This window comes from Nomascus leucogenys, chromosome 1a, assembly GCF_006542625.1.
Source record: "Nomascus leucogenys isolate Asia chromosome 1a, Asia_NLE_v1, whole genome shotgun sequence".
Classification (NCBI taxonomy): domain Eukaryota; kingdom Metazoa; phylum Chordata; class Mammalia; order Primates; family Hylobatidae; genus Nomascus; species Nomascus leucogenys.
In genome coordinates, this window is record NC_044381.1 from 7400635 (window position 1) to 7427889 (window position 27255).

The window sequence follows — 27255 nt, forward strand, 5'->3', positions numbered from 1 at the left end:
GTACATGCTACCATGCTGGCTAATTTTTAATTTTCTGTAAAAACAGGAGTCTCACAGCCCAGCATGGTGGCTCATGCCTGTAATCCTAGCACTTTGGGAGGCTAGGGCAGGAGGACCACTTCAGACCAGCCTGGGCAACAGAGTGGGACCCCTCTCTCTCTCTTTTTAAAATTTTTTTTATCTTTTTTTTTTTTTTTTTTTAAACAGGGTCTTGTTCTGTCACCCAGACTGGAGTGCAGTGGTGTGATCTCGGCTCAGTGCAGCCTCGACTGCCAGGGCTCAAGTGATCCTCCCACCTCAGCCTCCCGCATAGCTGGGACTACAGGTGTGTGCCACCATGCCTGGCTAATTTTTAATTTTTTTGTAGGGATGGAGTTTCGCCATGTTGCCCAGTCTGGTGTGGAACTCCTGGGCTCAAGCTATCCACCCATCTCAGTCTCCTAAAGTGCTGGGACTACAGGCGTGAGCAACTGCACCTGGCCGATCCATCATTTTTAATAGTGAGATATTTGAAATTTACTCTTTTAGTTATTTTGAAAGAGAAACTATGGCTGGGCGTGATGGCTTATGCCTATAATCCCACGTTTTGGGAGGCCAAGGCGGGTGAATCATCTGAGGTCAGGAGTTCTACATACAGCCTGGCCAACATGGTGAAACCCCTTTTCCACTAAAAATACAAAAATTCGCCGGGCGTGGTGGCGGGCGCCTGTAATCCCAGCTACTCAGGGGGCCAAGGCAGGAGAATCGCTTGAAGCTGGGAGGCGCAGGTTGCAGTGAGCCGAGATCACGCCACTACACTCCAGCCTAGGCAACAGAGCGAGACTCCATCTCAGGAAAAAAAAAAAAAAGAAAGAGAAACTACATCGTTATTATTATTTTGTTGTTGTTGTTGGTTTTGGCCAAACTTTTTATTTGGTATGCTGTAGTTGTTTAACACACACTTAAATGGCCTTATTGGGGGAAGGGAAAGGAGAGGTTCTTGCAGATTCCCAAAAAAATGTCAGAAAGGCAAAATAGCCAGCATTCTCCATTTGTTTTTTTGGGTTTACTGGGTGAATAGCACTTCCCTTACATAGGCATCTGATTTCAGGTTTTTCATACTGAGAACATTGAGATTTCAGCTGGAGGACACCCTGAAATCTTATGAGTAGCATACCTCAACCACTCGCTGATAACTAACTTGTTTGTATAGGCAGAACGATTCATCTCTCCATTTTAGATGGCTAGATGAAACTACATCATTATTGACTATAGTCACTCTATTGTGCAGTAAATCTCAAAACCTTCTGTCTATCTGAAATTTTGCACCCTTTGATTCACAATTCCCCATTCTCCTCGTCTCCACTCTCCCCAGCTTCTGGTAGCCATCATTCTACTATCTGCTGCTATGAATTTGACATGTTTGGATTCCACATATAAGTAAGATCATGTAGTATTTGTCTTTATGTACCTGGCTTATTTCACTTAGCGTAATGTTTTCCAGATTCATCCATCTTGTCACAAATGATGGTATTTACCTACATTTTTGTTTTCGGAGACAGGGTCTCACTTTGTTGCCCAGGTTGGAGTGCAGTGGTACAAACACAGCTCACTGCAACCTCAACCTCGACCAGGCTCAAGTGATCCTCTCACCTCAGCCCCCCAAGTAGCTGGGACTACAGGCGTGCACCACCACTCCCTGCTAATTTTTTTTTATTTTTTGTTTTTGTTTTTGTTTTTGATACGGAGTCTCACTGTGTCACCAGGATGGACTGCAGTGGTGCCATCTTGTCTCACTCCAACCTCTGCCTCCCAGGTTCAAGCAATTCTCCTGCCTCAGCCTCCCGAGTAGCTGGGATTACAGGTGCACACCACCACGCTCAGCTAATTTTTGTATTTTTGGTGGAGACAGGGTTTCACCAAGTTGGCCAGGATGGTCTCAATCTCTTGACCTTGTGATCCTCCCGCCTCAGCCTCCCAAAGTGGTGGGATTACAGGCATGAGCCACCGTGCCCGGCCTGGACTTTTTTCTGTTTTTGAGAAAGGGTCTCACTATGTTGCTCAGGCTGGAGTACAGTGGCGCAATATTGGCTCACCGCAACCTCTGCCTCCCAGGTTCAAGCGATTCTCCTGTTTCAATCTCCCAAGAAGCCGGGATTACAGGTGCCCGCCACCATGCCCAGTTAATTTTTGTATTTTTGGTAGAGACAGGGTTTCACCATGTTGGTCAGGCTGGTCTTGAACTCCTGACCTCAGGTGATCTGCCTGCCTCAGCCTTCCAAAGTGCTGGGATTACATGCGTGAGCCAACGCGCCTAGCCAAAAAAGAACTTCTATAGGAAGGACAAATGGGTTTCTCTAAAAAAGACAAATGTGTCTTTAGAAGAACAAATTGGAGACATGCAAACATTATCACAGACTTTCTTATATAGGTGTGAGTGGTCTTTTTCAGGGTCATAAAACTGCCAGAGAGGGGATTTATGGTAGGTTTATTCTTGATCTCTCCCCTGGGAGTAGAAGCCACCCCAAACAGGTGGCTTCCTCATTTCTCAGAAGTGTCTACTATTAATCAAATAAGAGAAGTCCCAAAGAAGCTTCTTTCTGCATCTGTTCCATCTCAAATGTCTTCAGCTTAAAATAATCTTTTTTTTTTTTTTTTTTTTTTGAGACTTAGTCTCGCTGTCGCCCAGGCTGGAGTGCAGTGGCGCGATCTCGGCTCACTGCAGGCTCCGCCCCCCGGGGTTCACGCCATTCTCCTGCCTCAGCCTCCCGAGTTTCTGGGACTACAGGCGCCCACCACCTCGCCTGGCTAATTTTTTGTATTTTTAGTAGAGACGGGGTTTCACCGTGTTAGCCAGGATGGTCTCGATCTCCTGACCTCGTGATCCGCCCTCCTCGGCCTCCCAAAGTGCTGGGATTACAGGCGTGATAAAATAATCTTTATACTAACTCTGGTGTTCTGAGTGGGACCCCACAATTGTATATTTAATCACCTTGTGAAACTTGACAAGTATTTAACACAACATTTTCTGATTTGGAATATTTTAGAGAATGTGATTCATTAATAAATCATTTGTCAAAAAAAATAGATCATTGGTTTGACAGTGCTGGGATTACAGGCATGGGCCACCATGCCCAGCCAGCAGTATGTATTTTAATTGACTGGCAAACAGACAATTGTTCCCTTTTTTCCTTTTTTTAAATTTCAAGCCTTGTCACTGAGTCGTAAGACAATTATTCATGATGTCATAAATATAATTTTTACTTCAATAAACTATAATACACTCGTAGCATTCCAGGCTGTTTTTATTGTGTGTGTGTGTGTGTGTGCTTTTTTAAATTTTTAATTATTGGCTGGGCACAGTGTCTCATGCCTGTAATCCTAGCACTTTGGGACGCCAAAGCGGGCTAATCACTTGAGGTCAGGAGTTCAAGACCAGCCTGGGCAACATGGTGAAACCGCATCTCTACTAAAAATACAAAAATTAGCTGGGTGTGATGACACACATCTGTAATTCCAGCTACTCAGGAGGCTGAGGCATGAGAATCACTTGAATCCAGGAGGTGGAGGTTTCAGTGAGCTGAAATCGGCCCACTGCACTCTAGTCTAGGTGACAGAATGAGACTGTGCCTCAGAAAAAAAAAAAAAAAAAATGGTTTTCAGGCCTTTCTTTTTTTTTCTTAGAGACAGGATTTCACTCTGTCTCCCAGACTGGAGTGCAGTGGCACAATCATAGTTCACTGCAGCCTTGAGCTCTTGGGCTCAGGGAATCGTGCCTCAGCCTCTTGAGTGGCTGGGACTACAAGCACTCCACGATGCCTAGCTATTTTTATTTTATTTTTTATTTTTATGTATTTATTTTTGAAATGGAATCTTGCTTTGTCACCCAGGCTGGAGTGCAGTGGTGCGATCTGGCTCACTGCAACCTCCACCTCCTGGGTTCAAGCAATTCTCCTGTCTCAGCCTCCTGAGTAGCTGGGACTACAGGCATGCACCACCACACCTGGCTAATTTTTGTATTTTTAGTAGAGATGGGGTTTCACCATGTTAGCCAGGCCGGTCTCGAACTCTTGACTTAAGGTAATCCGTCTGCCTCGGCCTCCCAAATTGCTGGGATTATAGGCGGGAGTCACCATGCCTGGCCAATTTTTAAAATTTTTTTACAGAGACAGAGTCTTGCTATGTTGCCCAGGCTGGTCTTGAACTCCTGGCCTCAAGTGAGCCTCCCACCTGGGCCTCCCAAAATCCTGGGATTATGGGCATGACCCACCTCAACCATCCTGGTTTTCAGGCCTTTGTAACTAAATAATTTATTCACTCAAGTGACAACTCTCTGCTTCCATAGAAAAATACAAAGATTTATCAAAGATTTTTCCAAATAAAATCATTTAACTTTAGGCCAGGCGTGATGGCCCACATTGTAATCCCAGCACTTTGAGAGGCCGAGGCTGGTCAATCACATGAGGTCAGGAGTTCGAGACCAGCCTGGCCAACATGGTGAGCCTCTGTCTCTTTGTTCCTTAAAAATCCAAGAGTAGGCTGAGCGCAGTGGCTCAGGCCTGTAATCCCATAACTTTGGGAGGCCAAGGCGGGTGGATCACCTGAGGTCAGGAGTTTGAGACCAGCCTGGTCAACGTGGTGAAACCCCGTCTCTACTAAAAGTACAAAAATTAGCTGGGCATGGTGATGAGTGCCTGTAATCCCATAACTTTGGGAGGCCAAGGCGGGTGGATCACCTGAGGTCAGGAGTTTGAGACCAGCCTGGTCAACGTGGTGAAACCCCGTCTCTACTAAAAGTACAAAAATTAGCTGGGCATGGTGATGAGTGCCTGTAAACCCAGCTACTCAGGAGGCTGAGGCAGGAGAATCAATTAAACCTGGGAGGCGGAGGTTGCAGTGAGCCGAGATCATGCCATCGTACTCCAGCCTCGGTGACAAGAGTGAAACTCCATCTCCAAACAAAAAACAAAAAAAAACTAAGAGGAGCCTCTGTTACGATAAGTGTTTTAGTCAAAAAATCAGGTGAAAACAGAATTCAGTCAACTGAGAAGAAAAAAAGACAAGGTCTTAGGAGAGAAAAACAAACAAAAAACAAAAACATGAAGGCCTTTCAAATACAAACATGCACACGTACACACATCTTGGATATTAACTTTTTAATTAAGCTGACTTTTAACCATTGAGCGCCTTTAAAATTTTATTTTTTATTTTTTATTTTTGAGACAGAGTCTCTGTTGCCCAGGCTGGAGTGCAATGGCGTGATCTTGGCTCACTGCAACCTCCACCTCCCGTGTTCAAGTAATTCTGTCTCAGCCTCCTGCGTAGCTGGGATTACAGGCACGCACCACCACGCCCGGCTAATTTTTGTATTTTTAGTAGTGACAGGGTTTCACCATATTAGTCAGGCTGGTCTTGAACTCCAGACCTCGTGATCCACTTGCCTCGGCCACCCAAAGTGCTGGGATTACAGGTGTGAACCACCACGCCCGGCCTTTTTTAAATCTTATTACCATATTTCAGCTAAGACAAAATGCTGTTATTTCAGAAATACAGCCATTGCTCTTTCAGTTTGGTCTGGCTGGCAAAAAGGTGGCCTTGTTATGTAAATAAAGCCCCTTTAGTAGTTAAAAATCTTTTCTTTTCTCTTATTTTTTTCCCTCTTGTTGGCTGTTTTCCTCCCACTTCAGAGGCCTTGTTCCCAGTAATTTAGGGTTCCCCTTCTGATTTGACCAAGACAGAAACAAAACAGTTAAGCACAACTAAAAATGATGACACAAATTATACTATTTCTGAGCCCTCTAAGTGTAAGCAGAAGTTAACACCAGCTGGTTGTTCATGCTAATTTTAGTCATTTAAAAGAATTTGCAAGACAGAATCCCAAACCAGTTTCTTACCTAGTGATAGGGCCTAAGCTGGAGATCGCTCTCCACTGATGCAGAAGCAGATCAACTCGCCTTCTTTGGTGGAAGCGAATGGAAAAACTCCCACAAAAAGGGAATTTTTTTTTTTAAACAGCAAATAAACCTCAGACTCCCAGCTGAAAAATGCTGGAAGATCAGAGTTTCCTGGAGAAAACAGGTCCTGGACTTTGGCAAATTGTCTTGTCGGTTTGGGCTAAAAGGTGCCCAAGCCAATACCAGGCACCAAGAGGCGAACTGCCCCAGGCTGGGCCACTTCCATCTAGGATCCCTTCCTGATTACCAGATGTCAATCGAGGAAAATGAGGAGACAAATGTCAGTCATTTTAGGAGATTTATTTGCCAAAGTTAAGAAAGCGCCCAGGAGACAGGTCTTTCTCCAAAGATGATTTTGAGGGTTCCAAATTTAAAGGGGAAAGGGCAGGATATTGAGAAGCACACAGTTTTTACATAAAAGAGGCAGGGAAAAAAATGTGGGGAGTCTGCATTTTACATAAGATAATACGGACAAAATGGGGTAGGGGAACAATCAGTTACACATTTTTGTCTGGGGGGCTGGGGTGACCGTACCTGTAAAGATAAGCTATAATTTGCATTGTCGGCTGGGCGCGGTGGCACACACCTGTAATCCCAGCACTTTGGGAGGCTGAGGCGGGTGGATCACCTGAGGTTGGGAGTTTGAGACCAACCTGGTCAAGGTGGTGAAACCCAGTCTCTACTAAAGATACAAAAAAAAAAGAAAAGTTAGGTGTGGTGACAGGCACCTGTAGTCCCAGCTACTCGGGAGGCTGAGGCAAAGAATTGCTTGAACCCAGGAGGCAGAGGTTGCAGTGAGCCGAGATCGCACCACTGCACTCCAGTCTCAAGAAAAAAAAAAAAAAATTGCATTGCCATGGTGAACTTCTTTTTTTTTTTTTTTTTTTTCTTGAGATGGAGCCTTATTCTGTTGCCCAGGCTGGAGTGCAGTGGCATGATCTCGGCTCACTGCAAGCTCCACCTCCCAGGTTCACGCCATTCTCCTGCCTCAGCCTACCGAGTAGCTGGGAGTACAGGAGCCCGCCACCATGCCCAGCTAATTTTTTTTTGCATTTTTAGTAGAGATGGGGTTTTACCGTGTTAGCCAGGATGGTCTCGATCTCTTGACCTTGTGATCCACCCGCCTCGGCCTCCCAAAGTGCTAGGATTACAGGCGTGAGCCACTGCGCCCAGCTGCCATGGTGAACTTCTAAGAACTCACCAGGAATTTCCTTGTGGGCAAAATATGGGGGAGGCATGTAGCTTTTCATCTTGTAGCCATCTTGTTTAGGAACCAAAAGCGGGAGGCAGGTTTGCGTGACCCAGTTCACAGCTTGACTTTTCTCTTTGGCTAAATGAGTTTGGGGTCCCAAAATTTAATTTCTTTTCACAGATTAATGCCATCATAAAGAGCTTGGTGGAGGGAGATTGCGCTATCTCTTTTGCCCTTCTATCCCCACCATATGAAACAAAGTGTTTCTCCCCTTCGAAGGATGCAACCTTCAAGGCATCATCTTGGAATCAGAATTACCAAACCTGCCAGTGCCTTGATATTGGACTTCTCAGCCTCCAGAACTGTGAATAAATTTCTCTTTATGAATGATCCAGTGTGTGGGATTCTGTTGTAGCAGCACGAAGAGACTAAGATACATTTAAATTTTAGGATTTACTCAATGCCTTCTGCTAGACTAAGATCCTTTCTACAAATGCAAACACATTTACTGCCTAGCCTTTAATTTAGGTTTCCTTTCCTAAAAATAGAGTGAAATTAGGCCGGGCGCGGTGGCTCACGCTTGTAATCCCAGCACTTTGGGAGGCCGAGGCGGGCGGATCACGAGGTCAGGAGATCGAGACCACGGTGAAACCCCGTCTCTACTAAAAATACAAAAAATTAGCCGGGCATGGTGGCGGGCGCCTGTAGTCCCAGCAACTCAGGAGGCTGAGGCAGGAGAATGGCGTGAACCTGGGAGGCGGAGCTTGCAGTGAGCCGAGATCGTGCCACTGCACTCCAGCCTGGGCGACAGAGCAAGACTGCGTCTCAAAAATAAATAAAAATAAAAATAAATGGTCAGCCCCTCAAACCAGAATAGGTTCAGAGAGACTTCCGAGATTCTCTATTTGTCTGAAGTGTAAATGTTTTGAAGGTTTTCTCGACTGACTCAATGTGATCAAGAATCTGTAATAGTTTGTGTCCCCCTGACACTGCTCACTCAGTCCCACTGTCAGCAAGTTCTCTTTCCCTGTCCTTCTGGTCAGCTAAGTCAGTGATGACACATCTGGCTACCACCAGCTTAAAGCTGTCTCCTCAACCACTTTTACCAGGGAATGCTTCAAGATCACAGTGCTCTCCTGCCTTGGAAACACCTTCGCCTTCCTCTCCTTCTCTTTGGCTACCATGGTCACCCTCCACACTGCTTTCCTCAACTCTTGGGCAGGTGGTCCCATCAATACCTCCTCCTCCTCCAAGGTTACCTCCCAAGGTGCCATTCATCACTGACAATCATGTTTGCACTACTAAAAGAATTGCCTTAATCTTTTTATCCATTTTTGGGTTTTGGGGGGTTTTCTGGAGATGGAGTCTTGCTCTGTCTCCTAGGCTGAAGTGCAATGGCTCAATCTGGGCGCACTGCAACCTTTGCCTCCCAGGTTCAAGCAATTCTCCTCCCTCAGCCTCCTGAGTAGCTGGGATTACAGGCATACTCCACCAGGCCTGGCTAATTTTGTATTTTTAGTAGAGACGGGATTTCGCCATGTTGGCCAGGCTGGTCTCAAACTCCTGACCTCATGTGGTCCTCCTGCCTCAACCTCCCAAAGTGCTGGGATTATAGGCATGAGCCACTGCACCTGGCCCGATTCTTAATATTTGTAAAAAGCATAATGTACTTCAATATATTCAAAGTTAGACTATTATTTAGAAGTATATCCATTTGCAGCCAGGGCAGTGGCTCATGCCTGTCCTTTACACATATAAGATGGTAGTACACGGCCGGGCACGGTGGCTCTTGCCTGTAATCCCAGAACTTTGGAAGGCTGAGGTGGGTGGATCACTTGATGTCAGAAGTTCGAGACCAGACTGGCCAACATGGACAAACCCCGTCTCTCTGTATTGTAAAAATACAAAAATTAGCCAGGTGTGGTGGTAGGCTCCTGTAATCCCAGCTACTTCGGAGGCTGAGGCAGGAGAATTGCTTGAACCTGGGAGGTAGAGGTTGCAGTGAGCCGAAATTGCACCATTGCACTCTAGCCTGGGCAACAAGAGCGAAACTTCGTATCATTAAATAAATAAATAAAAGGAAAGGCCGGGCGCGGTGGCTTATGCCTGTAATCCCAGCACTTTGGGAGGCCGAGGCAGGCAGATCACGAGGTCAGGAGATTGAGACCATCCTGGCTAACACGATGAAACCCTGTCTCTACTAAAATACAAAAAAAAAATTAGATGGGTATGGTGGCAGGAGCCTGTAGTCCCAGCTACTCGGGAGGCTGAGGCAGGAGAATGGTGTGAACCTGGGAGGCGGAGCTTGCAGTGAGCCAAGATAGCGCCACTGCACTGCAGCCTGGGTGAGAGCGAGACTCCGTCTCAAAAAAAAAAAAAAAAAAAAAAAAAGAAAAATACAGAGGGATTTTTTTTTAAGTAGCTTTGTGTTTTGTGGCTATTACATCTAGAAGTAAGATAAAAATTGATGTAAAGTGTTATACACTTGTAATTTTATGAATGCTATGGGAAACATCCCAATCAGGGACAGCTGCAAAGAAAAAGTGTTAGTGGGATATATAAATAATTGCTTCTTGCCATTGGTGGGTGGGTTCGTATTTAAATTCTTTGAGTATTAAAAACCAAGTATTCTTGGCCAGATGTGGTGGCTCACGCCTATAATCCCAGCACTTTGGGAGCCCAAGGCAGGCAGATCACGAGGTCAGGAGTTTGAGACCAGCCTGGTCAACATGGTGAAACTCTGTCTCTACTAAAAATACAAAAATTAGCTGGGCGTGGTGGAACGCGCCTGAAATCCCAACTACTCAGGAGGCTGAGGCAGGAGAATTGGTTAAACTCAGGAGGCAGAGGTCGCAGTGAGCTGAGATTGCACCACTGCACTCCAGCCTGGGCAAGCAAGACTCCGTCTCGGAAAAAAACAAAACAAACAAAAAAACGAAGTATTCTTGGCTGGGCTCAGTGGCTCACACTTGTATTACCAGCACTTTGGGAGGCCGAGGCGGGCGGATCACGAGGTCAGGAGTTCGAGACCAGCCTGACCAACATGGTGAAACCTCATCTCTACTAAAAAATACAAAAATTAGCCAGTGATGGTGGTGCATGCCTGTAATCCCAGCTACTCAGGAGGCTGAGGCAGGAGAATTGCCTGAACCCAGGAAACAGAGGTTGCAGTGAGCCAAGATTGTACCACCGCACTCCAGCCTAGGTGACAGAGCGAGACTCCATCTCAAAAAACAAAACAAAACAAAACAAAACAAAAAAAAGTGTTCTCATTAATGTGTGGCCAGAAAAAAATTGTATGAAAAAAAGGAAGAAGGCTGGGCGCGGTGGTTCATGCCTGTAATCCCAGTACTTTGGGAGGCCGAGGTGGGTGGATCACGAGGTCAGGAGTTCAAGATCAGCCTGGCCAAGATGGTGAAACCCCACCTCTACTAAAAATACAAAAAATTAGCTGGGTGAGGTGGTGGGTGCGTGTAATCCCAGCTACTCGGGAGGCTGAGGCAGAGAACTGCTTGAACCCAGGAAGCAGAGGTTGCTTGAGCCGAGATCACGCCACTGCATTCCAGCCTGGGCACAGAGCGAGACTCCGTCACAAAAAAAAAAAAAAAAGGAAGAAAAGAAAAAATGGAAGAAACAGGGCCAGACGTTGTGGCTTATGCCTGCAATCCCAGTACTTTGGGAGGCTGAGGCAGGTGGAATGCTTGGGTACAGGAGTTCAAGACCAGCCTGGGCAACATGGTGAAACCCTATCTCTACTAAAAATACAAAAAACTAGCCAGGTGTGTTGGCACGCTTCTGTTGTCCCAGTTGCTTGGGAGCCTTTGGTGGGAGGATTGCTTGAGCCCAGGGGAGTGGGGCGGAGGTTGCAGTGAGCTAAGATCACGCCACTGCACTCCAGCTTGGATGACAGAAACCCTGTCTCAAAACCAAAAAAAAAAAAAACCCGTATGCTGTATGTCTTGCCTGTTGGAGCCTCTGGAAAAAAGGATATAACATTAAAAAGGAGGCACTCTCCACATAGAAATATACTTTTAGAGTTTTAAAAAACTGATTTTAGTTGCTAATGAGCTCTTGTAAAATCAGATGTCTGACCCATAAAAGCTAATGATTTCCAGCCAGACGTGCATATTTCTGAGTGGATCACTTTGGGCCTAAATAGTGACGAGATAAAAAAGGCTTAATAAAGCCTTCCTTAGGCCGGGCACGGTGGCTCATGCCTGTAATCCCAGCACTTTGGGAGGGAGATGCGGGCGGATCACCTGAGGTCAGGAGTTCAAGACCAGCCGGGCCAACATGGCGAAAATTCATCTCTACTAAAAATACAAAAATTAGCCGGATGCGGTGGCGCACGCCTGTAGTCCGAACTACTCTGCAGGCTGAGGCAGGAGAATCGCTTGAACCCAGGAAATGGAGGCTGCCGTGGGCCGAGATTGTGCCTCTGCACTGCAGCCTGGGCAACAAAGCGAGACTCAGTCTTAAAAAAAAAAAGAAGGCTTGTCAATCGCACTTGGAATATGGCCATCAGGCCTTGCAGCATTTTGGCTTTGCTTCTGCGAAGAAAAAGCAACAGGGCTTTTTGGAATCCTGATCCTAATTTCCTGGACGTGATTCTAAGCTGAAACTTGATACTTTATAGTATGGGCTTGTTATTAGAAAAACTTCAACTGAATTAAATTTAAAATAATTTAATTGAGCAGCCGGGCGTGGTGGCTCACGCCTGTAATCCCAGCACTTTCGGAGGCCAAGGCGGGAGGGTCACAAGGTCAGGAGATTGACACCATCCTGGCTAACATGGTGAAACCCCATCTCTACTAAAAATACAAAAAATTGGCTGGGCATGGTGGCGGGCACCCCTAGTCCCAGCCACACGGGAGGCTGAGGCAAGAGAATGGCGTGAACCCGGGAGGCAGAGCTTGCAGTGAGCCGAGATGGTGCCACTACACTCCAGCCTGGGTGACAGAGTGAGACTCTGTCTCAAAAAAAAAAAAAAAGTAATAATAATAATAATTTAATTGAGCAATGAATGACTCATGAATCAGGTAGCCCCCAGAATCACAGCAGATATTCAGAGAGACTCCAGGGATGCCTCATGGTCAGAACAAATTTACAGACAAAAAAGAGAAGTGACTATAGAAATCAGAGGTGAGGTCCTTAAGTGGATTCGTTACAGCTCCGCTTTTGCCTTACTTGAACACAGTTTGAACACTCCGCAGTGTAGGAGTGGTTGAAGTATGGCTGTTGGGATGGGCCAAGACTCAGCTCTTGTTACAGGCAAATACTCCTAATTTAGTTTTCAGTATTGTGTACCTATTTAGTTAGGTTGCAGTTTGACCAAAAAGACTCAAATACAGAGGTACAGAGTCCTTCTCAGGCCATCTTTTGTTCGCTTTAACAATTACCCCCTTTTGGTCATTTTCTCAATTTTTAGAGCTTGACCAAAACTTCAGTCATTGATGTCACTATCACCATCATAAATGTACTTATTTGATATTGAAACTCACTGGGAAACAGAACACTGTGGGCTTTGCAAGGTGGGAACAAGGACCCAGTAGAGGGTAATTTCTTATGCTGGGAACGTCCTGTTTACAGGAGAAAAACAAAACCTGGTCTATTCTAGGATCTATGAGTTTCCTTAAAGTCTTAATTTATGTCACATTTAACACGAGCAACTCCATTTTTTTTTTTTTGAGACTGAGTTTCGCTCTTGTTGCCCAGGCTGGAGTGCAATGGCACGATCTTGGCTCACTGCACCCTCTGCCTCCCAGGTTCGAGCAATTCTCCTGCCCCAGCCTCCCAAGTAGCTGGGATTACAGGCATGCACCACCATGCCCATCTAATTTTTTTTTGTATTTTTAGTAGAGACGGGGTTTCTCCATGTTGAGGCTGGTCTCGAACTCCTGACCTCAGGTGATCCGCCCACCTCGGCCTCCCAAAGTGCTGGGATTACAGGCATGAGCCACCGCGCCCAGCCAAGCAACTCCATTTTTGTTTGGTTTGGTCTGTTGGGGCCTAGCGCATGAGCTCAGTCCAAAACAATGGCCTTCCATAATTTTGTTTAAAAAAATTACCCCTTTCTGGTCAGGTTCTCACTTAGCTGATAGTGTGACCAGAATTTAGGGCCTTAGCGCCATTTTCCGTTACCATCATTTTGGGTTTCCAGCCTCAGTGTGTCGTTTGTAGGTTACTGTGTCCTCGTGGTTGCACATTTCTTTCAGCTCTTGTCATTCCAGTTGAACAGAGACCATTTGACATTCTAGAGATGGCTGCATGTAAAGATTTAAAACCTTTGGGAGAATACAGTGCACCAGGGAGACTATTATTATTACTATCAGGAGGATAATACCAACAGTTTGGAGTATGTTCCTTACCCAGGGTCCCTATAAATCAAACCACCTAAAATCAAATAGATCAAAGAATGAGCCTGGGGCTGGGTGTGGTGGCTCACATCTGTAATCCCAGCACTTGGGAGGCCAAGGTGGACGGATTACGAGGTCAGGAGATGGAGACCATCCTGGCTAACACAGTGAAACCCCGTCTTTACTAAAAATACAAAAAATTAGACGGGTGTGGTGGCGGGTGCCTGTAGTCCCAGCTACTCGGGAGGCTGAGGCTGGAGAATCACTGGAACCCGGGAAGCGGAGGTTGCAGTGAGCTGAGATCATGCCACTGCACTCCAGCCTGGGCGACAGAGTGAGACTCTGTTTCAAAAAAAAAAAAAAAAAAAGAAAGTACCACCACGTGGTTACAAGGTCAAGCTCCCAAGGACATAAAAGAAGATAGAGACCTCATCCAGTTTTGTTTTGTTTTCAGAGAAAGTTTGTAACTGACAAGTTTTCTGGGCTGGCTTGCCTATTAGCTAGCTAAGACAAAGCAAATTTGACAAAGTTACTCTGCTTAAAAAACAAAACTCAGGCTCTGGTACAGTTGCAGATTTGACTCGAAAGACAAAGCTGTGAAAACATCATGGATGCTGGCTGGACCAGCTGGGTCACAATTGCCTACAGAAAAGGACTTATTTCTGATGGGACCATCTGAAATTGATCTGCTCATTGGCTCTTTGTTTCTGTTACAGAGACTATTTGCATTTCTAAGTAGAGATTCCTGCTAAAGCTGCACACTGTGGGAGGGCACATTTCAGCAAGTGTGACCCTTCCACCCAGTTCTGAGAGATCAGACTCTGGACCCTGTCTCAGGGCCATCTTACTGCTGCTAACTTCTTGCGTTTGGCTTTTGGTATTAGATGCAGTTTGCAACAGTGAACTGATACCTTGACTCTACTTCCTTTCTCCTGGTATACATGTTACAGGAAAGGGGTCCCAATCCAGACCCCAAGAGAGGGTTGTTGGATCTTGCGCAAGAAGGAATTCAGGGAGAGTCTGTAAAGGGAAAGCAAGTTTATTAAGAAAGTAAAGGAATAAAAGAATGGCTACTCCATAGACAGAGCAGCCCCAAGGGCTGCTGGTTGCCCATTTTTGTGGTTGTTTTTTGATGATATGCTAAACAAGGGGTGGATTATTTATGCTTCCCCTTTTTAGACCATATAGGGTAACTTCCTGATGTTGCCATGGCATTTGTAAACTGTCATGGTGCTGGTGAGAGTGTAGCAGTGAGGACGACCAGAGGTCACGCTCACATCTTGGTTTTGGTGGGTTTTAGCCAGCATCTTTACTGCAGCCTGTTTTATCAGCAAGGTCTTTATGAGCTGTATCTTGTGCTGACCTCCTATGTCATCCTGTGACTTAGAATGCATTAACCATCTGAGAATGCAGACCAGTAGGTCTCAGCCTTATTTTACCAGTCCGTATTCAAGATGGAGTTGGTCTGGTTCAAATGCCTCTGACACACACAACTTAGCGAGGTACCTTAATTTAGTGATTAAATGCAGCTGTCCCCAGAAAGAGATTGATCTTTTCTAGGCTGCTACCTGGATAAGTGATCAGGATGAAAAAGGAATGGAAAATTATGTAAACCCATTTTTTTTTTTTTTTGAGACGGAGTTTTGCTCTTGTTGCCCAGGCTGGAGTGCAATGGTGCAATCTCGGCTCACTGCAACCTCCACCTCCCAGGTTCAAGCGATTCTCCTGCCTCAGCCTCCCTAGTAGCTGGGATTACAGGCATGTGCCACCACGCCCGGCTAATTTTGTATTTTTAGTAGAGACGGGGTTTCTCCATGTTGGCCAGGCTGGTCTCGAACTCCTGATCTCAGGTGATCCCCCTGCCTCGGCCTCCCAAGGTGCTGGGATTACAGGCATGTGCCACCACGCCTGGCCTGCATTCCCCTGTTTCTTGCCCTTTATTAGCATTTGGAGATAACTTACTTACCATCAGTCCTGCAAAGTAATTGCCGAGGCTGACTCCTTTCACAGTGATTATGGCTTCCTGAGTCAAAATAGGATTTTTTCTGTGTCCTAAGGATGTGACTTGTATATAAGCCTCTCACCTACTTAAAATATGTTTGTAAATGAAATGTTGGTAGATTCCTATTCCATTGTTTTCTCTACAGGATCAACTACCGAATGTTCTTTTTTTTTTTGAGAGGGAGTTTTGTTCTGTCACCCAGGCTGGAGTGCAGTGGAGCAATCTCGGCTCACTGCAAGCTCTGCCTCCCGGGTTCACGCCATTCTCCTGCCTCAGCCTCTCCGAGTAGCTGGGATTACAGGCGCCCGCCACCACGCCCAGCTAATTTTTTGTATTTTTAGTAGAGACGGGGTTTCATTGTGGTCTGGATCTCCTGACCTTGTGATCCACCTGCCTCGGCCTCCCAAAGTGCTGGGATTACAAGCGTGAGCCACTGTGCCCGGCCTTGAATGTTCTTAACAAATGTTTTGTGTCTTGCACCAGTAAGAGACTTCACAATGGAAGGTAGTCCCCAGTCTGTGCTAAGTCTGTGACTGCAACTTTTCAGAGGGATCTATATGTCTGTCTAATGCACCAACTCCAACCACATTCAAGTTCATAGGGTTTGGGTATTACTGCATTGCAGCTATTGTAAGAGTTTCTCATGGGTGGTCAAAGAGATGCTCCAAAGTTCAAATCTTCACGGTTCCAGCAGCCTATGCAACGACAGGGCAGTGCTAGGGGACAATTAGGCAAAGAGGCTACACCTGTCCCCACCCCACCCCCAGCATCCCATCAAACTGCTTAGTGTGACATCGGCTCTGCAGAAACAGAGCTCCCATCACCCATGTTGCATTATCACCTGGCCTCTTTTGTTTTGGTGTTGTCTGGTGGGAAAATGGACACAGGGCACTGGCATCTTTGCCAATCTTACTATTGCTGTCAGTATTAAACTGCCTGAATCTAAAAAGGGCTTGTTTCTTTACCAGTTAAATCTCTCAGCTTTGCTTGACAGCAGTAATATGCTTTGGCTGTGTCCCCACCCAAATCTCATCTTTAATTGTAACTCCCATAATTCCCACATGTCATGGGAGGAACCTGGTGGGAGGTGACTGAATTATGGGTCAGAGCTTTCCTGCACTGTTCTCCTGATAGTGAATGAGTCTCATGAGGTCTGACGGTTTTAAAAATCAGAGTTTCCCTGCACAAGCCCTCTCTTTTTTGCATGCTGCCATCCACGTGAGATGTGACTTGCTCCTCCTTGCCTTCTGCCAAGACTGTGAGGCCTCCTCAGCCATGTGGAACTGTAAGTTCATTAAACCTCTTTTTCTTCCCAGTCTCAGGTATGTGTTTATCAGCAGTGTGAAAATGGACTCATACATTAAATTGGTACTAGTAGAGCAGGGCACTGCTGTAGATACCCAAAAATGTGGAAGCTACTTTGGAACTGGGTAACAGGCAGAGACTGGAACAGTTTGGAGGGCTCAGAAGAAGACAGGAAAATGTGGGAAAGTTTGGCACTCCCTAGAGACTTGTTGAATGGCTTTGACCAAAATGCTGATAGTATTATGGACAATAAAGTCCAGGCTGAGGTGGTCTCAGATGGAAACGAGGAACTTGCTGGGAACTGGGGCAAAGGTGACTCTTGTTATGTTTTAGCAAAGAGACTGGCAGCATTTTACCCCTGCCCTAGAGATTTGTGGAACTTTGAATTTGACAGAGATGACTTAGGGTATCTGGTGGAAGAAATTTCCTAGCATCAAAGCATTCAAGTGGTGACTTGGGTGCTGTTAAAGGCATTCAGGTTTATAAAGGAAGCAGAGCATAAAAGATTGGAAAATTGCAACCTGACAATGCAACAGAAAAGAAAATCTCATTTTCTGAGGAGAAATGCAACCCGGATGCAGAAATTTGCATAAGTCGTGAGGAGCTGAATGTTAATCCCCAAGACAATGGGGAAAATGTCTTCAGGGAATGTCAGAGGTATTCATGGCAGCCCCTCCCATCAGAGGTCCAGAGGCCTAGGAGGAAAAAGTGGTTCTGTGGGCTGGGCCCAGAGTTCCTGTGCTGTGTGCAGTCTAGGGACTTGTTGCCCTGTGTCCCAGACACTCCAGCCATGACTAAAAGGGGCCAAGGTACAGCTCAGACTGTTCCTTCAGAGGGTGGGAGCTCTAAGACTTGGCAGCGTCCATGTGGTGTTGAGCCTGTGGGTGCACAGAAGTCAAGAATTGAGGTTTGGGAACCTCAATTAGGAAGTCAGACTGTCTCTGTTGTAGACGATGTGATTCTATACCTAAAAAACCCCAAAGGCTCTGTCCCAAAGCTCCTAGATCTGAAAAAGAACTTCAGCAAAGTTTCAGGATACAAAATCAGTATACAAAAATCAGTATCCACCAGGAGCAGTGGCTCACGCCTATAATCCCAGAACTTTCAGAGGCCTAGACTGGGGGATCACTCGAGACCAGGAGTTCAAGACCTGCTGGCCATGGCCAAACCTTGTCTCTACAAAAAATACAAAATTAGGCCAGGCGCAGTGGCTTGTGCCTGTAATCCCAGCACTTTGGGAGGTGGAGGTGGGTGGATCACGAGGTCAGGAGATCGAGACCATCCTGGCTAACATGGTGAAACCCCATCTCTACTAAAAATATAAAAAATTAGCCGGGCGTCGTGGCGGGCGCCTGTAGTCCCAGCTACTCGGGAGGCTGAGGCAGGAGAATGGCGTCAACCCGGAAGGCGGAGCTTGCAGTGAGCCAGGATCGCACCACTGCACTCCAGCCTGGGCGACAGAGCAAGACTCTGTCTCAAAAAAAAAAAAAAAAAAAAAATTAGCCTGGCATGGGGGCACACACCTGTAGTCCCAGATACTTGGGAGGCTGAGGCACAAGTATCGCTTGAACCCGGGAGGCAGAGGTTGCAGTGAGGGAGATCACGCCATTGCACTCCAGCCTGGGCAACAAGACCAAAAATCCCTCTCAAAAACTAACTAAACTAAACTAAACTAAACTAAACTAAACTAAAAAACAGATGCTGGCTGGGCCCGGTGGCTCACGCCTGTAATCGCAGCACTTTGGGAGGCCGAGGCAGATGGATCAGCTGAGGTCGGGAGTTTGAGACTGGCCTGACCAACATGGAGAAACCCTGTCTCTACTAAAAATACAAAATTAGCTGGGCATGGTGGCGCATGCTGTAATCCCAGCTATTCGGAAGGCTGAGGCAGGAGAATCGCTTTAACCTGGGAGGCGAAGGTTGCAGTTAGCAGAAACCGTGCCACTGTACTCCAGCCTGGGTGACAGGTCCTCACTCTGTGCCCCAAGCTGGAGGCAATGGCAAGATTACAGGTCGCTGGAGCCTTGACCTCCCAAGGCTCAGGTGATCCCCCTGCCTCAGCACCCTGGAGTAGCTGGGACCACAGGTGAGCACCACCACGCCCAGATAATTTATTTATTTACTTATTTTGAGATGGAGTCTTGCTCTGTCACCCAGGCTGGAGTGCAGTGGCACGATCTTTGTTCAAGCAATTCTCCTGCCTCAGCCTCCTGGGTAGCTAGGATTACAGGTGCACGCCACCATGCCTGACTAATTTTTTTTCTTTCTTTTTTTTTTCTTTTGAGAGACGGGGTTTCGCCATGATGGCCAGGCTGGTCTTGAACTCCTGACCTCAGGTGATCCACCAAAGTGCTGGGATTACAGGCGTGAGCTATCATGCCTGGCTGCCCAGCTAATTTCTATATTTTTTGTAGAGATGGGTTTTCCCCATGTTGCCCTGGCTGGTCTCGAAATCCTGGGCTCAATTTATTCTACCACCTCAGCCTCCCACCTCAGCCTCCCAAAGTGCTGGGATTATGGGCATGAGCCTCCACACCCAGATTTTTTCCTTTGCAGATAGATAGATAGATATTCCTAATTATTATTATTTTGAGACAGAGTCTTACTCTGTCACCTAAATTGGAGTGCAGTGGTGAAATCTCTGCTCACTGCAACCTCTGCCCCCCGGTTTCAAGCCTCCCGAGTAGCTGGGATTACAGGCTCCTACAACCATGGCCAGCTAATTTTTGTATTTTTAGTAGATACGGGGTTTCACCATGTTGGCCAGGCTGGTCTTGAGCTCCTATCCTCAGGTGATCTGCCCCCTGTACCTCCCAAAGTGCTGGGATCACAGGTGTGAGCCACCGTGCCTAGCCATTTTTTCCCAATTAATTTCTGACCCAGAAAATCCTGTTTAAAATCTGCCATCTAGTGTGGGATTTGTAAAATGACAAATCACTGGACACAATCATGTGTTTACACTAAGGCTTCCCTCCTGGACACCAGGTTTAAAACTTTTCAGCATCAAATAACATTATCCAGTAAAGTAGCATTAAAGTTGGTTACCCATTTGGTTTTACTCACAGTTTTAGATAGATAGATAGATAGATGATAGATAGATAGATAGATAGATATAGATAGATAGATAGATAGATAGATAGATATAAGTATATTGATATGCAAGGTAGATTTTTTTGTTGTTGTTGCAAGTTAGAGCTTTTGATCAGCAGGATATGGTAGTATTGGAAACCTTTAAATAGCCCAGTAAGCTGGAAGGAATGTGGCTCACAACTGTAATCCCAGCACTTTGGGAGACCAAGGAGGAAGGATTGCTAGGAGTTCGAGACTGCCCTGGGCAACATAACATGACCCCCATCTCTAAAATAAATAAAAATGAATAAATAGCAAAGTAAAAGCTATCTTATAATTAATTTTTATTTATTGATTTATTGATTTATTTATTTATTTTTATTTATTTTTGAGACAGAGTCTCGCTCTGTCACTAGGGTGGAGTGCAGTGGTGTGATCTCGGCTCACTGAAACTTCTGCCTCCTGGGTTCAAGTGATTCTCCTGCCTCAGTCTCCCAAGTAGCTGGGACTACAGGCGCGCGCCACCACACCCAGCTAATTTTTGGTTTCGCCATGTTGGCCAGGATGGGCTCGATCTTTTGACCTCAGGTGATCTGCCTGCCTTGGCCTCCCAAAGTGCTGGGATTACAGGCGTGAGCCACCGCACCCGGCCTAATTTTTTTTGTTGTTTTGTTTTGTTTTTTTTTGAGACAGATTCTTGCTCTGTTGCCCAGGCTGGAGTGCAGTGATGCAATCTCGGCTCACTGCAAGCTCCGCCTCCCGGGTTCACACCATTCTCCTGCCTCAGCCTCCCCAGCAGCTGAGATTACAGGCGCCCATCACCCCGCCCGGCTAATTTTTTGCATTTTTAGAAGAGATGGGGTTTCACCATGTTAGCCAGAATGGTCTCGATCTGCTGACCTTGTGATCCGCCCACCTCGGCCTCCCAAAGTGCTGGGATTACAGGTGTGAGCCACTGCTCACGGCCTTGCACCCAGCCTAATTTTTATTTATTTATCTTTGAGATGGAGTCTTGCTCTGTTGCCCAGGCTCTAGTGCAGTGGCACGATCTTGGCTCACTGCAACCTCCATCTCCTGGGTTCAAGCGATTCTCCTGCCTCAGCCTCTGGAGTAGCTGGGATTACAGGCGCGCGCCACCACGTCCAGCAAATTTTTGGATTTTTAGTAGAGATGGGGATTAACTATGTTGGCCTGGCTGGTCTCAAACTCCTGACCCCAAGCGATTCACCCACCTCAGCCTCCCAAAGTGCTGGGATTACAGGCATGAGCCACTGTATCCAGCCAGTAGTATAATTATTGTTTTCTTTTTTTTGAGATGGAGTCTCACTCTGTTGCCCAAGCTGGATTGTAGTGGGAGGATCTCGGCTCACCACAACCTCTGCCTCCCAGGTTAAAGTGATTCTGCCTCAGCCGCTCGAGTAGCTGGGACTACAGATGCACGCCACCATGCCCGGCTAATTTTTGTATTTTTAGTAGAGACAGGGTTTCACTATGTTGGCCAGGCTGATCTCAAACTCCTGACCTCGTGATCCAGCTACCTTAATTTTTGTTTTCAACTATGAAATATATTTTTAAAAGCTCAGGCCAGGCACAGTGGCTCACATCTGTAATCCCAGCACTTTGGGAGGCCAAGGCGAGTAGATCACGAGGTCAGGAGATTGGGAGCATCCTGGCCAACATGGTGAAAACCCATCTCCACTAAAAATACAAAAATTAGCCAGGGTGGTGGTGCGTGCCTGTAATCCCAGCTACGCAGGAGGCTGAGGCAGCAGAATCGCTTGAACCAGGGAGGCGGAGTTTGCAGTGAGCCGAGATTGCGACACTGCGCTCCAGCCTGGGCAACAGAGCGAGACTCTATCTCAAAAAACAAAAAACAAAAACAAAAACTCAAGAGGAAAAGAATATTCTATTTACCCGGGTACATGCTATTTACTCGGGTATTTAGCCTTTTTATTGTTCTTCATTCATTTCTTATGTTCCTAGCTTCCTTCTGATATAATTTCTCTTATATGTGAACTTATGGCAATTTATTCAGAGTTTTGTTTGCAACACACTCTCTTAGTTTCCTTGTATCTAAGCATGTCTTTATTTCATCTTTATTCCTGAAGAATATTTTCATGGAATTTTGAGGTGACACCTCTTTGTGTGTGTGTGTGTGTGTGTATGTGTGTGTTTTGGTGACACCTTTTTTTGTTCAGCACTTTTTAAAGGTTTTTTTTTTTTTTTTTTTTTTTACTTTTTAAAAATAATAGAGACAGGGTCTAATTATGTTTCAAAGGCTGATTTTGAACTCCTGGTCTTAAGGGGTTCACCTGCCTTGGTCTCCCAAAGTGCTGAGATTATCCATGTGAGCCACCATGCCCGGGCTGTTAAGCATTTTAAAATGTTGTTACACACACACACACACACACACACACAAATACATTTTTTTCTTTTTTCTAATAATGGCTCAAAAACAATAATAAAATGTTTTTATTTATTTATTAATTTTTTTTTGGAGATGGAGTCTTGCTGTGTCACCCAGGCTGAAGTGCAGTGGAATGATCTCGGCTCACTGCAACCTCCGCCTCCCGAGTTCAAGCGATTTTCCTGCCTCAGCCTCCCTAGTAGCTGGGACTAGAGGTGTGTGCCACCATGCCTGGCTAGTTTTTGTATTTTTAGTAGAGATGGGGTTTCACCATGTTAGTCAGGCTGGTCTCGAACTCCTGACCTCGTCATCCGCCCGCCTCGGCTCCCCAGAGGCAATACATTGTCTTTCCCTGGCTATTTTCAAGATTTGCTTTGTCTATATTTTCAAAGTTTGATTGTAATCTATCTCAATTTGGATTCATTTGGGTCTTTCTTTTTTATTCATTTATTTATTTTATTATCAAGCAGCCCCCTGAAACAGAGTTAGTTCAGAGAGACTCTCTGGGTTTTTTCTGTTTAGGTTCTGCTGGCCTTCGTGAATGTCAGTTTCTGTCTTTTGCCAACGTTTAGAAAAATTTTAGCTATTGTTTCTTCAACTTTTTTTTTTTTGTACTGCACTTTTTCTTCTTTCCTTCTGTAACTCTGATGTCATGAATATCAGCCCTTTGGTATTGTTCACAGATTCCTGAGCCTCCTTTTATTTTGGTGGGGTGGGGAATTTTTTTTTTTTTTTTTTAGATGGAGTCTCGCTCAATTGAGTAGGCTGGAGGGCAGTGGGGGATGTAAGAATCGCTTGAACCCAGGGGCCTTTGACTCTAAGGCCCTCCTTGAGGCTCCCTCTCCTTCCTTGGGGCGTTTGACCCAGAAAATGGGGTCAAAAACTGCTGCTACAAACATCTCCAGTGCCAGTAGCCAAGGTCTGGGGAGACCCATGGAGTCTCACCAGGAGGCTGAGGCAGGAGAATCGTTTGAACCCAGGAGGTGGAGGTTGCAGGGAGCCAAGATTGTGCCATTGCACTCCAGCCTGGGTGACAGGGCGAGGCTCTGTTTAAAAAATAAAACAAAAAACCTAGGTCTAGGTCTAAAAAGGAAAAAATCAATCAGCAAACATAAATGTGACTCTTAAGAGACATCCTTGTAGAAAAAAATGGTGCTGACAAAGGATTACTAATATGAAAATAATAAAGGATGAAATAGACTAAATAATACAGCTGCTAAGTAATCAATTAATCCTCTTGTCTTAAGTAGAGCTAATGAAATTAGGTCGACTGAAATGGTTTTGTCAGTGGTGGGCGCTTTACCCTTCAACGGCATCACTGAGGCACTTTGTTCAAGCAAAATTACATCTACCTTGCACATAACTATAACCAGCACCCTGCACAATTCAGGGCACACGGGAGGTATAAGGCACATTTTCATTTACTGAGTTAATGAGCAACAAGGATTATCAAGAGTGTGCATCTTTAGTCTCACAGTTATCTTATGTTGTTGTTAACTGTTATTAAGTAAGGAGAAGCTAGAACAAAGAATAACACAATATTTTCTGCTTCCTTTTTTTTTTTTTTTGAGAGGGAGGCTCACTCTGTCACCCAGGCTGGAGTGCAGTGGAGCGATCTTGGCTCACTGCAACCTCTGCCTCCTGGATTCAAGCGATTCTTCTGCCTCAGCCTCCCTATTAGCTGGGATTATAGGTGTGTGCAATCAAGCCTGGCTATTTTTCTGTATTTTAGTAGAGACAGGGTTTCGTCATGTGGCTAGGCTGGTTTGGAACTCCTGGTCTCAAGCGATCCACCTGCCTTGGCCTCCCAAAGTGCTGAGATAACAGGCGTGAGTCACCATGCCTGTCCCAGATTTTCTGCTTTCTATATGGAATCCGCAGCTAGTCAAACTCACTTGACTTGTTGGGGTCGGGGACAACTGACAGCTAAGTGACTCACTAATGTGAAATCCTCTCCAATTTTTTTGTTTTGAAGTAAGGTCTTGCTATGCTACCCAGGCTGGTCTCAAACTCCTGGGCTCAAACAATCCTTCCACCTTGGCCTCCCAAATTATTGGGATTACAGGTGTGAGACACCATATCTGGCCCCTCTCCAGCTCTATGTAAAAAATCAGCTTCATCCAGACAAAAACACTTTGTTACCTCTAAGGGGTGGGGTGGGTGGAGAGGCAGATTGACTTCTGGAGCCTCAATATCAGCAGCGTTTGGAAAAAAATTATTTCCAAACATAGGAGAACTCAGGATCTAATTCACATGTGATCTCCTTGAAAAACTAGTAACAGCTGCCTGGCACAGTGGCTCACGCCTGTAATCCCAGCACTTTGGGAGGCCAAGATGGGCAGATCACGAGGTTAAGAGATTGAGACTATCCTGGCTAACATGGTGAAACCCCATCTCTACTAAAAACTACAAAAATTAGCTGGGCATGGTGGCGTGTGCCTGTAATCCCAGCTACTCGAGAGGCTGAGGCAGGAGAATGGCTTGAACCTGGGAGGCGGAGGTTGCAGTGAGCTGAGATCGCACCACTGCCCTCCAGTGTGGCGACAAAGTGAGACTTCATCTCAAAAAAAAAAAGAAAAGAAAAAACTAGTAACAGCTTAATTTTTAAAAATATTTATAATAGGGACAGCGTCTACTATGTTGGCCAGATTGGTCTTGAATTCCTGGCCTCAAGCAATCCTCCTGTCTTGGCCTCCCAATGTACTAGGATTACAGGCATGAGCTGCCACCCTCAGCCAACAGCTTAATTTCTGCCAGGTAAGGCTGTCTTTATTGTCCTTGATGGAGGTTTGGGCACACAGACTCCAGGAGTGGTGTGCTCCAGGGTTGTGGGGAAGCAGAAGAGTCCTTGGGATGCTGAGAGGGAGAGGGACTGCAGAAGGCACCAGGGCAAGGTTGGGGGTGGGGAGGGCAGGGGATACCTGGGGCACTGAGAGAGCTAGGTGGGGCTAATACCCTGCAGAAACATGCCTCCAGCAGATATATGGGATGGAGGTGGACGGCCAGCCCTCTTCATCCTCCTATTCCCCCTCCTCCACCTCCTGGTCCCTCTCCTCCCCTGCCCTTTCACCTTTGACCCCATGGGTCTCCCCAGACCTTGGGTAGTGGCACTGGAGATGTTCGCGGCAGCAGTTTTTGACCCCATTTTATGGGTCAAACATCCCAAGGAAGGAGAGGGAGCCTCAAGGAGGGCCTTAGAGTCAAAGGAGCATCTCAGGATTGAGAGTCAGGGAAAATTTGATCTTTATTATGATAATATTCCCTCCAATCTACAGTTCTCAAACTTTCTGGTCTCAAACCTTCTTAATGTTGAAAATTGTCTTCATGGGTATTTCCATCAGTATTTGTTATATTTTAAAACTGTGAAAAATTTAGGCCAGGGATGGTGGCTCACACCTATAATCCCAGCACTTTGGGAGGCCAAGGCAGGAAGATCGCTTGAGCACAGCGGTTCATGACCAGCCTGGGCAACATAGTGAGACCCTGTCTCTACAAAAAATAAAAAATTAGCTGGTGTGCTGTTGTGTGCCTGTAGTCCCAGCTACTTGGGAGGCTGAGGCTGGAGGATTGCTGTAGCTCAGGATCACAGAGGAGCTGTGATGGCACCTCTGCACAAGAGAGTGAGGTCCTGTCTCCAAAAAAAAAAAAAATTGTCATACTATATTTATTGTATTATATTATATTACATTACATTATATTTTATTTTATTTTTCTGAGATGAGTCTCACTCTGTTGCCCCGGCTGGAGTGCAGTGGCGTGATCTTGGCTCACTGCAACCTTCGCCTCACGGGTTCCAGAGATTCTCCTGCCTCAGCCTCCCCAGTAGCTGGGACTAGAGGCGCATGCCACCATGCCTGGCTCCTTTTTGTATTTTATTTTATTTTTTGAGGTGGAGTTTTGCTATTATTGCCCAGGCTGGAGTGCAATGGTGTGATCTCAGCTCACTGCAAACTCTGCCTCATGGGTTCAAGTGATTCTGCCGCCTCAGCCTCCTGAGTAGCTGGGATTACAGCCATGTGCCACCATACCTGGCTAATGTTGTGTTTTTAGTACGGACGGGGTTTCACCATGTTGGTCAGGCTGGACTTGAACTCCCAACCTCAGGTGATCTGCCCGCCTCACCCTCCCAAAGTGCTGGGATTACAGGCATGAGCCACCGTGCCCAGCATACTTTTTGTATTTTAGTGGAGACGGGGCTTCACTATGTTAACCAGGCTGGTCTCGAACTCCTGACCTCAAGTGATCTGCCCACCTCGGTCTCCCAGAGTGCTGGGATTATAGGTGTGAGCCACTGTGCCCACCTAGCCATTATATATATATATATATATATATATATATATATATTATATTTATTTATTTTTTTGAGATGGAGTCTTGCTCTGTTGCCCAGGCTGGAGTGCAGTGGCGTGATCTCGGCTCACTGCAAGCTCTGCCTCCCCGGTTCACGCCATTCTCCTGCCTCAGCCTCCCGAGTAGCTGGGACTACAGGCGCCCGCCACAACGCCCGGCTAATTTTTGTATTTTTAGTAGGGACAGGGTTTCACCGTGTTAGCCAGGATGGTCTCGATCTCCTGACCTCAGGTGATCTGCCTGCCTTGGCCTCCCAAAGTGCTGGGATTACAGGCGTGAGCCACTGCGCCCGGCCCATTTTATATTTTAAAACAGAAAAGTTTAGGCCAAGTGTGGTGCTTCACGCCCGAAACCTCAGCACTTTGGGATGCCAAGGTGGGAGGATCGCTTGAGCCCGAGAGTTCCAGACTAGCCTGGGCAACATGGCAAAATCTCGTCTCTAAGAAAAAAATAGGCCAGGCGCGGTGGCTCACACCTGTAATCCCAGAGCTTTGGGAGGCGGAGGTGGGTGGATCTCGAGGTCAGGAGATTGAGACCATCCTGGCTAACACAGTGAAACCCTGTCTCTACTAAAAATACAAAAAATTAGCCGGGCGTGGTGGCGGGCGCCTGTAGTCCCAGCTACTCTGGAGGCTGAGGCA

At 46.2% G+C, this 27255-nt stretch overlaps 1 long non-coding RNA gene and 1 pseudogene across 1 annotated transcript; both read right to left on the bottom strand.

Moving 5' to 3' along the window:
• Nucleotides 1-64: 64 nt before the first annotated feature.
• Nucleotides 65-14561, bottom strand: LOC115834789. Its single transcript, XR_004029735.1, has 3 exons — nt 14423-14561; nt 12623-12625; nt 65-85 (listed from the first exon to the last, which is right to left on the bottom strand). It is a non-coding gene; the product is annotated as an uncharacterized LOC115834789 (long non-coding RNA).
• An 838-nt stretch (nt 14562-15399) lies between these two features.
• LOC100597290 lies at nt 15400-25409 on the bottom strand (annotated as a pseudogene).
• Between the last annotated feature and the right edge of the window lie 1846 nt (nt 25410-27255).